The sequence below is a fragment of the Dasypus novemcinctus genome, chromosome 5 (assembly GCF_030445035.2).
Source record: "Dasypus novemcinctus isolate mDasNov1 chromosome 5, mDasNov1.1.hap2, whole genome shotgun sequence".
Lineage (NCBI taxonomy): Eukaryota > Metazoa > Chordata > Mammalia > Cingulata > Dasypodidae > Dasypus > Dasypus novemcinctus.
In genome coordinates, this window is record NC_080677.1 from 2,211,212 (window position 1) to 2,219,025 (window position 7,814).

Genomic DNA, 7,814 nt, shown 5'->3' on the forward strand with positions numbered 1-7,814 from the left:
TCCCTCCCTCCCACACACACACACACACACACACATACACACATACATATAGACTCTCCAATCCCCATGGTCACATGAGCCTCCCTCCCACACACACACACACACACACACACACACACACATACATATAGACTCACCAATCCCCATGGTTACATGAGCCTCCCTCCCTCTCTCTCTCGCATATATATATATATATATACTCTATTGTTTCTTCTTCTCTGAAAAACCCCAACTCAGAGAGGTTTTGGTTTGAGAAATTGGGGTACTGCTATTGCACACATCTAAAATCGTGGAAGTAGCTTCGGAATTGGGTAATGGGTAGAGGCAGGAAGAATTTTAAGATGCTTCCTAGAAAAGGCCTAGATTGACTAAAAAGGGTCTCAGTAGAGAAATGGATATTAAAAGTGTTTCCGATGAGAGCTCTGAAATGAAGGAGAAATATAGAGAAGGAGTCTATCATCTTAAAAATAACATAATTCTTCATGAACAGAATGTTGGTAAAAATATGAACATTTTAAGCTTCTTCAAATTAGGTCCATGCAGGAAGTGATAAAAAGCATTGTTGGAAATTGGAGAAAAGGTGATCCTTGTTGTAAAGTAGCTGTGAACTTGACAATATTGCATTCTGATGATGGATGGAAGGCAGAATTTGTAAGTGATGAACTTGGATATTGAGGTGAGGGCTTTTTTCAGGCTAAGAGTGGAAGGCACAGTCTGGTTTCTCCATGCTGCTTATAGTAAACTGAAAAAGGAAAGAGATAAAATGAGGACTTGCTCATAAGGACCAAGGAATCTGCAATTGATGATTTGGAAAAATTCTTAGCTTATCCCCATAGGATACTCTGAGCCTAGGGCCAGAATCACTTTATTGAGGTCTTAGTGGCCTCTTGGGAAGTGAATTCCCAGGGATTGGAACTCCAGGTGAGGCTTTAGCTGAACCACCCTCTCCCACGGCATATGATTCTTATCCAGTTCTGCCAACTAAGAGTAAGTCAGGATTGGAAATAGATAGGAATGTCTGGGAAGGATCTCTAGAAAATTCTTCTGTCTGATGGTTTAGACCTCTTGAACCACATGCAAAACTGGCAAAGTTCTGAGAATTTCATAAGGGCAGATGCAAATGCCAGCATGGACGGAAAAGAACAGAGATCAAATGAAATGAAGTAAAAATGACTTCAAGGGTGTATTAGCCAAAGGGGTGCTGATGCAAAATACCAGAAATCTGTTGCCTTTTATAAAGGTATTTATTTGGGGTAGGAGCTTACAGATACCACGCCATAAAGTGTAAGTTACTTCTCTCACCAATGTCTTTGGCCACATGTTGGAGCAAGATGACTGCTGATGTCTATGAGGGTTCAGGCTTCCTGGTCTCCTCTGGGCTCCGTTCCTCTCTTTTCTCCACAAGGTCAGCTGTAGACTATCAGGCAAACAGCTCTCTCTCTCTCTCTGTGGTTTCTGCCATGTCTAAGGAGCTGTCTCTCTTCCTCTGTGTTCTTCTCCTGTGTGTTCACTTCCCAGGCTCCAGCTGAAAACTCCAGTGTCAAAACACCAACATCAAAACCCTTTACCTCTGTCCTTTGCCATGTCTTTTAACACCCTACTGATGTGGCTCAATCAAAGCCCTGATCATAATGTAATCAGCCCAGGTTCAGACCAGTTTACAAACATAATCCAATTTCTATTTTTGGATTTCATAACTATATCAAACTGCTACAAAGGGCAAAACCATGGAAGCAGATACCATGAGGTCAAGAGAGAGGGGTTTCCTTCCAAACCTTTGGGTAGGGTGAGATTTCTACCGAGGAGTTTGAAGGTCACTAGTCTTCTGACCTAATGCCTAGGGAGAGTTCAGCCACCACAGCTATACTTGCAAAGCAGGGCCACAGCACAAGCACTTGGAAAGGGTGGGGCTGCCACTCCAGCACATCTGGAGGACAAAGCTTCCACCCACAGATGATCTCAGGCCTAGGAACCTATGTGATATTCCCCTGATGGATTTCAGACTTGATTGGGAATTTTTCTAATTTTTCCCTTCAGGAATGTGAATGTTTACACTGTGCCTGTCTCACCATTATGTTGGAAGCATATCTTTTAGGTTTCACAGATAATATCATCTGATTGTTACCATGTCCATAGTGTACATTTGACTCACATTCTCCATACTGCCTGATTACCAACACAGTACATCTTTCGCACAGACACAAGAATAATTTATCATTACTGCTAACCACAGTCCATAGGTCACCCCAGCTATATTTTTCCCATGCTTCTCTATGTTCCCAACACTCTGCAGTAGTTATGCACACCTGCTCCAGGCCACACAGGATACTCCTGCATCTGTACCACAATTTTCATCAATCTCTTGGTTTACTGTGCTATTCAGTTTCTCCATTATTCTCCAGCACTCAGCCAATTGCATTTATATACCCAGACTACCACTTTTAGCCATATCCTCACTTATAAACCAGCTGTTACTCGCTATGTGTTATCATCCACTATTTACCACACTTTCACAGTAAAGCCAATTAAATCTCTACATACATTAAACATCAGTAGTCCATCTCAGTTCTCTTATCTTCTTTAAGAATTCATCACCTACCACCAGGTCTTAAAGATATTTTCCAACTATTTCTTCTACAAGTTTTATGGTTCTTGCTTTTATTTTTAGATTTTTGATCCATTTTGAGTTAACTTTTGGATAAGGTGTGAGATAGGGGTCCTTTTTTCTTCTTTCAGCTACAGATGTCCAATTATTTTAGCACCATTTGTTGAATGGACAGTTCTGCCCTAGCTGTGTGGTTTGGCAGGCTAGTCCAAAAATCACTTGACCATAAATGTGAGGGTTTGTTTCTGAACTATAAATTTGGTTCCATTGGTATATGTGTCTGTCTGTATGCTAGTGCCATGCTGTTTTTACCACTATAGCTAGATAATATGATTTCAAGTCTGGAAGTGACGGTTTGCTTTTCCTTTTTATGATGTTTCTGGCCATTCAGGACACCTTACCCTTCCAAATAAATTTGATGATTGTGTTTTCAATTTTTTTTTAATTCTGGTGGAATTTTTATCATGATTGCATTGAACCTGTATATCAATTTGAGTAGAATTGACATCTTAATGATATTTAGTCTTCCAATCCTTGAGCATGGAATGTTCTTCCAGTTATTTAGGCCTTTTTGGATTTCTTTTAACATTGAGTTGCAGTTTTCTGAATACAAGTGGTTTACATCATTGGCTAAATTTATTCCTGACTATTTGAGTTTTATATGCATATTTTATTTTCAAAACTCTTATGACTATTTAGTTACTTTTATTGATAGTATCTTCATTGCTAGGTCCTCTTCCAGGCCTCTCTCCCCTGTTTTTTTTTTTCAGGCTCTAGCACACCTTTTAGTAATTCTTGAAAATCTGGTCTCTTGCTTAGAAATTCTCTCAGTTTCTGTTTATCTATGAATATTCTAACCTCACCCTCATTTTTCAATGACTGTATTGCTGGATATAAGATTCTTGGCTGCAAGTTTTTCCCTTGTAGTATGTTAAATATATCAGACCACTGTCTTTTTGCCTACATGGATTCTGGTGAGAAATCAGCACTTAATCCTAATGGGTATCCCTTATATGTTATGCATTGCTTTTCTCTCGCCGTTGTCAGAATTCTCTTTGTCTTTGGCATTTGACATTCTGATGAGTATGTGTCTCAGAGTTAGTCTATTTGGATTTTTTCAAATGGGAGTACATTGTGCTTCTTGGACTTGGATATCTATGTCCTTCAATTGGGTTGGGAAATTTTCTACCATTATTTCTTCAAATATTTCTTCTGCCCCTTTTCCCTTCTCTTCTCCTTCTGGGAAACCCATGGCACACATGTTTGCATGCATTTTGCTGTCATTTAGTTCCCTGAGACCTTGTTCAATTTTTTCCATTCTTTTCTTCATTTGTTTTTTTGTATGTTCACTTTCAGAGGCCATTTCCTCAAACTCACCAATCCTTTCTTTTGCCTCCTCAAATCTGCTATTATATGATTCCAATTTTTTTTTTAATTTCATTGATTGCAACTTTCATTCCCATAAGATCTGCTCTGTTTTTATACATGCTTTCAAATTCTTCTTTTTGCTCATCCAGTGTCTTCTTAATATCCTTAATCTCTTTAGCTATCTCATTGAATTTATCAATGAGATTTGTTTGAACAACTATGATTAGTTGTCTCAACTCCTTTAGGTCATCTGGAGTCTTATCTTGTTCCTTTAACAGGGCCATAGCTTCTTATTTCTTGGTGTAGATTGTAATTTTTGTTGGTATCTTGGCATCTGGTTTACTAGAGTATTTATTTTGGGTGCAGTTTTTCTCTTTAATTTAGGGCTTCCTGCCCTTTCTCCCTTGCTGGTTGTATAGTAGGAGCCAAGATTGTAATTGGTGCTATAAACTGGGGAGGCTCAAGCTGCCCTCATTTCTCCAGGGACCAATGAAGCTTCTCCCAACTTTCTCCTTTGCCAGGGGTAGGAACAGTCACAGTTGTGTGGTATAATCCAAGTTGTGCAGGCCTAGACGGCAATTGCCCAGACAGACTGATGAAGCTTCATACCCCTTTCTCCCCTGCCTGGTGCAGGGATGGAACTGCAGGTGTGGGCAGCAATCTATGCAGTACAGGTCCAAGATGACCACAGTTGCCCCGGTAGACTTCCAATTATTCAGTCTATGCCAGCCAAAGGTACCCTCAATGACCTGGATAGACTGGTGCTGAGCTAGCCACCTTCCTCCCTGCCAGAGGTGGGACTGAAGCCTAGTCTAGGGCTGCAGGTCTATCTGGGTGAAAGAAACTGGTTCCTACCATCACTGTGATTTTCAGCCCTGGCTTCCTCTCAGGCTGGGGGCAGAGTCATAATGGCAACCACCGGCCTCTTTCTGACTTGGGCAGATTCACACACCAGTTGTTCCCAGAGTTATATCTTAGCCAGCAAGTCTACCAATCAGCAGCCAAAATCAGCAGCCAACTGTCTCCTCCTCCCCTCTTCCTGGGAAATGGAGCTTCCAATTCCAGCCACAGAATGGCTCCGGGGATGGTTTGTGCCACCAGAATAGGATAATCACCAGCCTCCGTAGCTTGGCTAGTAACTTTCCAGAGAGGCTGGCACAGGTCCCTGCAGCTTCCTCCCTGCCAGTGGTGGGGCTGGAACCTAGGTTAGAGCTGCAATCTGATATGGATGGAAAGAAGCCTAGTTCCCACCAGCACTGGGATTTTCAGTCCACCCCTCTTCCCCTTGTGCCATGTGCAGAGTTAAGATAGCAGCTCCTAGCCTCTTTCTCACTTGGATAGGCTCAAACTTTAGCTATTCTCAGGATTATACTTTAGCCCACTGAATTTACTCATCAGTAGCTGAAATTGGTGCCCAGGTGTCTCTTGCTCCCCCATTTTTGGGAAGCACAGCTTTCAATTCCAGCCATGGAACAGCCCCCAAGGTGGCTTGTGCCTCCAGTGGAGATTGGTCACTGGCCTCTGAGGCATTCAGCACTCTACTTATGAGTCTTCTCTGCAGATGAGCAGTCTCCTCTTTCCATTCCTTTAAGGATGTAGCAGGATGCTATTTTGGTCTCCTGGAACCCCCAACAGGTGCTTCAGCTAGCTCCAGAGAGCTTTGGGTGTTTACTAACTGCCCTGTAGCAAGAGCTGACTCTAGAAGCTCTTTACTTCTCCATCATCTTGCTGGTTCAGCTCTTGATTAGGTTTTGTACTTAGCGATGTTACTGGAACGACTTCAGGCTTTTAGAATATTGTGATGGGGTGATAGTGTTTTGTATGTGGAAAGAGCATGTCTTTTGGGGGTTCAGGGAACAGACTGCTAGATTCAATTATGTACCCCAAGAGAAGACATGCTCTTGAATTTAATCCATGATATTTTGAGGTAAATCCATCTGTATTTTTTAATATGTTAAGGTGCATCAGGGTGCAGACTCATTTGTGAAAAGGGTCTTTTAAGATTCTATTTATGTATGGTCCAACTGATTCAGGGTGGGCCTTAACCCATATTACTGGAGGCCTTATAGACAGAAAGCCACAGGGAGAGGAGCCAGCAGCTGTAGTTAGCTGAAACCAGAAGTGCAGACATGAGTAGAGATAGATCACCATGTGGGAGAAGTCAGAGATGTAAGACAGGAACCCCAAGAGTTGTGGCAAGCGCGTACCAGAGGGCTGAGCCTCTGTGGAGAGAGCATGGGCTTGCTAATTCCTTCCTTGATTTTGGCCTTCCAACCCCCAAAATCATGAAGCAATAAATCCTTGCTGTTTAGACCAATCCATTTTTTGAAAGAAAAGTCCAATAATGAGTGAGTGACCCCTAGTGGAATTTTCCTTTTATGCTGTACACCAATACTAATGAATCCGTAATCACAACCATCTAAAATAAGGAACAAAGTCAGAATAAATAAAAGAAAAGGAAAGATATGTTATAGTTTATTCATAGATATGGTTAGACCCAGGAAATAATTTTCTTTTTATAGGTATTATGCCTATAGGATGTATCAAGTCAAATACACATTGTCCAAATAGTGTGGTTTGAGAGTCATTTTTTTTCAACTCTTTTGTGAATAGTTAATATATGTGACTTTATTTTGTATCACCTAAGCCCTTTATGTGAATTATTTTGTAAATTCTGTAAAATGAAGGCAATCACACTCATCCCATATTATTTTTACAGTATTCAATGACATAAAGAGTACACACAGAATATAGAAACAACTGTTAATTAACATTATCATTTTATAGATGATAAATCCACAGCTGATAACTATATGTAAATAACAAAAGGCTTACTATTATGAAACAGAAGAGTGAAGAATGAGATACAGAATTTTCTAAAATAAAACCAGATTACAATGATTATGCTATACTTTGTGGGTAATTTATTACAGCAAAAAATTTTTTTATTCTACGTGTGTATCATTTGACCTCATGGCCAATTTAGGTCACAGAGCATTTGTCCACCTTTTAGCTCAGGAGAGAGCATATAAAAATGTGTCTCAAGAACAAAGGCAGTACATTTTTAGGGATGGAGTTGAAATCTTTGGGTACATAAATAAAATGAAACAATTTAAGAAAATAGATATGATAGCAAAAGTTACTTTTTATAATTCTCTAAACTAAATGAAGACAATATCTGCTAGTGAAAGAACCATGGAGAGTACAAGAAAAGAATTCAAATGTACATCTAAAGTGACATCCCTGGGCCTTTGCAGCCAATAAAATGATCCCAGAGAAAGTCATGGCAAGTCTAGCTTTGGGTTTGGGAATCTACAATAAGATCGTACTTAATGGACAGAGCAAGGAGGTATAAATCCTGGAGCAGACGTGCCTCTGCCTCAATGTCATCGCAGATGTGGTAAAGGAAGGGTGGTGCAGAGCCCTGGGCTTAGGGTAGAGCCGCCTCACTCTAGAGAGTGAAGGCAGGAAGGGATTGGAAGTTTCCTTCCACTGGCATGTGGCTTGGAGACGAGCTAGAGCTGAGCTGTTCACATGGCCTCCTGACCTGGGCAAGGCAATGCTGAATCAGCATGGCTTCTGATAATGACTCAATTACCTCTCAGGAGACAGCAGTGTCATATTCACACACTCCATATAGGGCAAGTTCCATGAACAAGGAAAGGCTGGCAAAGGATTGTGCCATCTCAAGACAGGGAGGGGACGAGATCCTACAATCGCTGAGGTTACACTTTGCCAAGCACGAAAGGCGCAGGGGATATCTTCAGATGATTGAAAGGTCTGAGAACTCTCAGTGTGAATTTAGTTAAAAAGAGACTAAATAAAATTAAGAGACACAGAG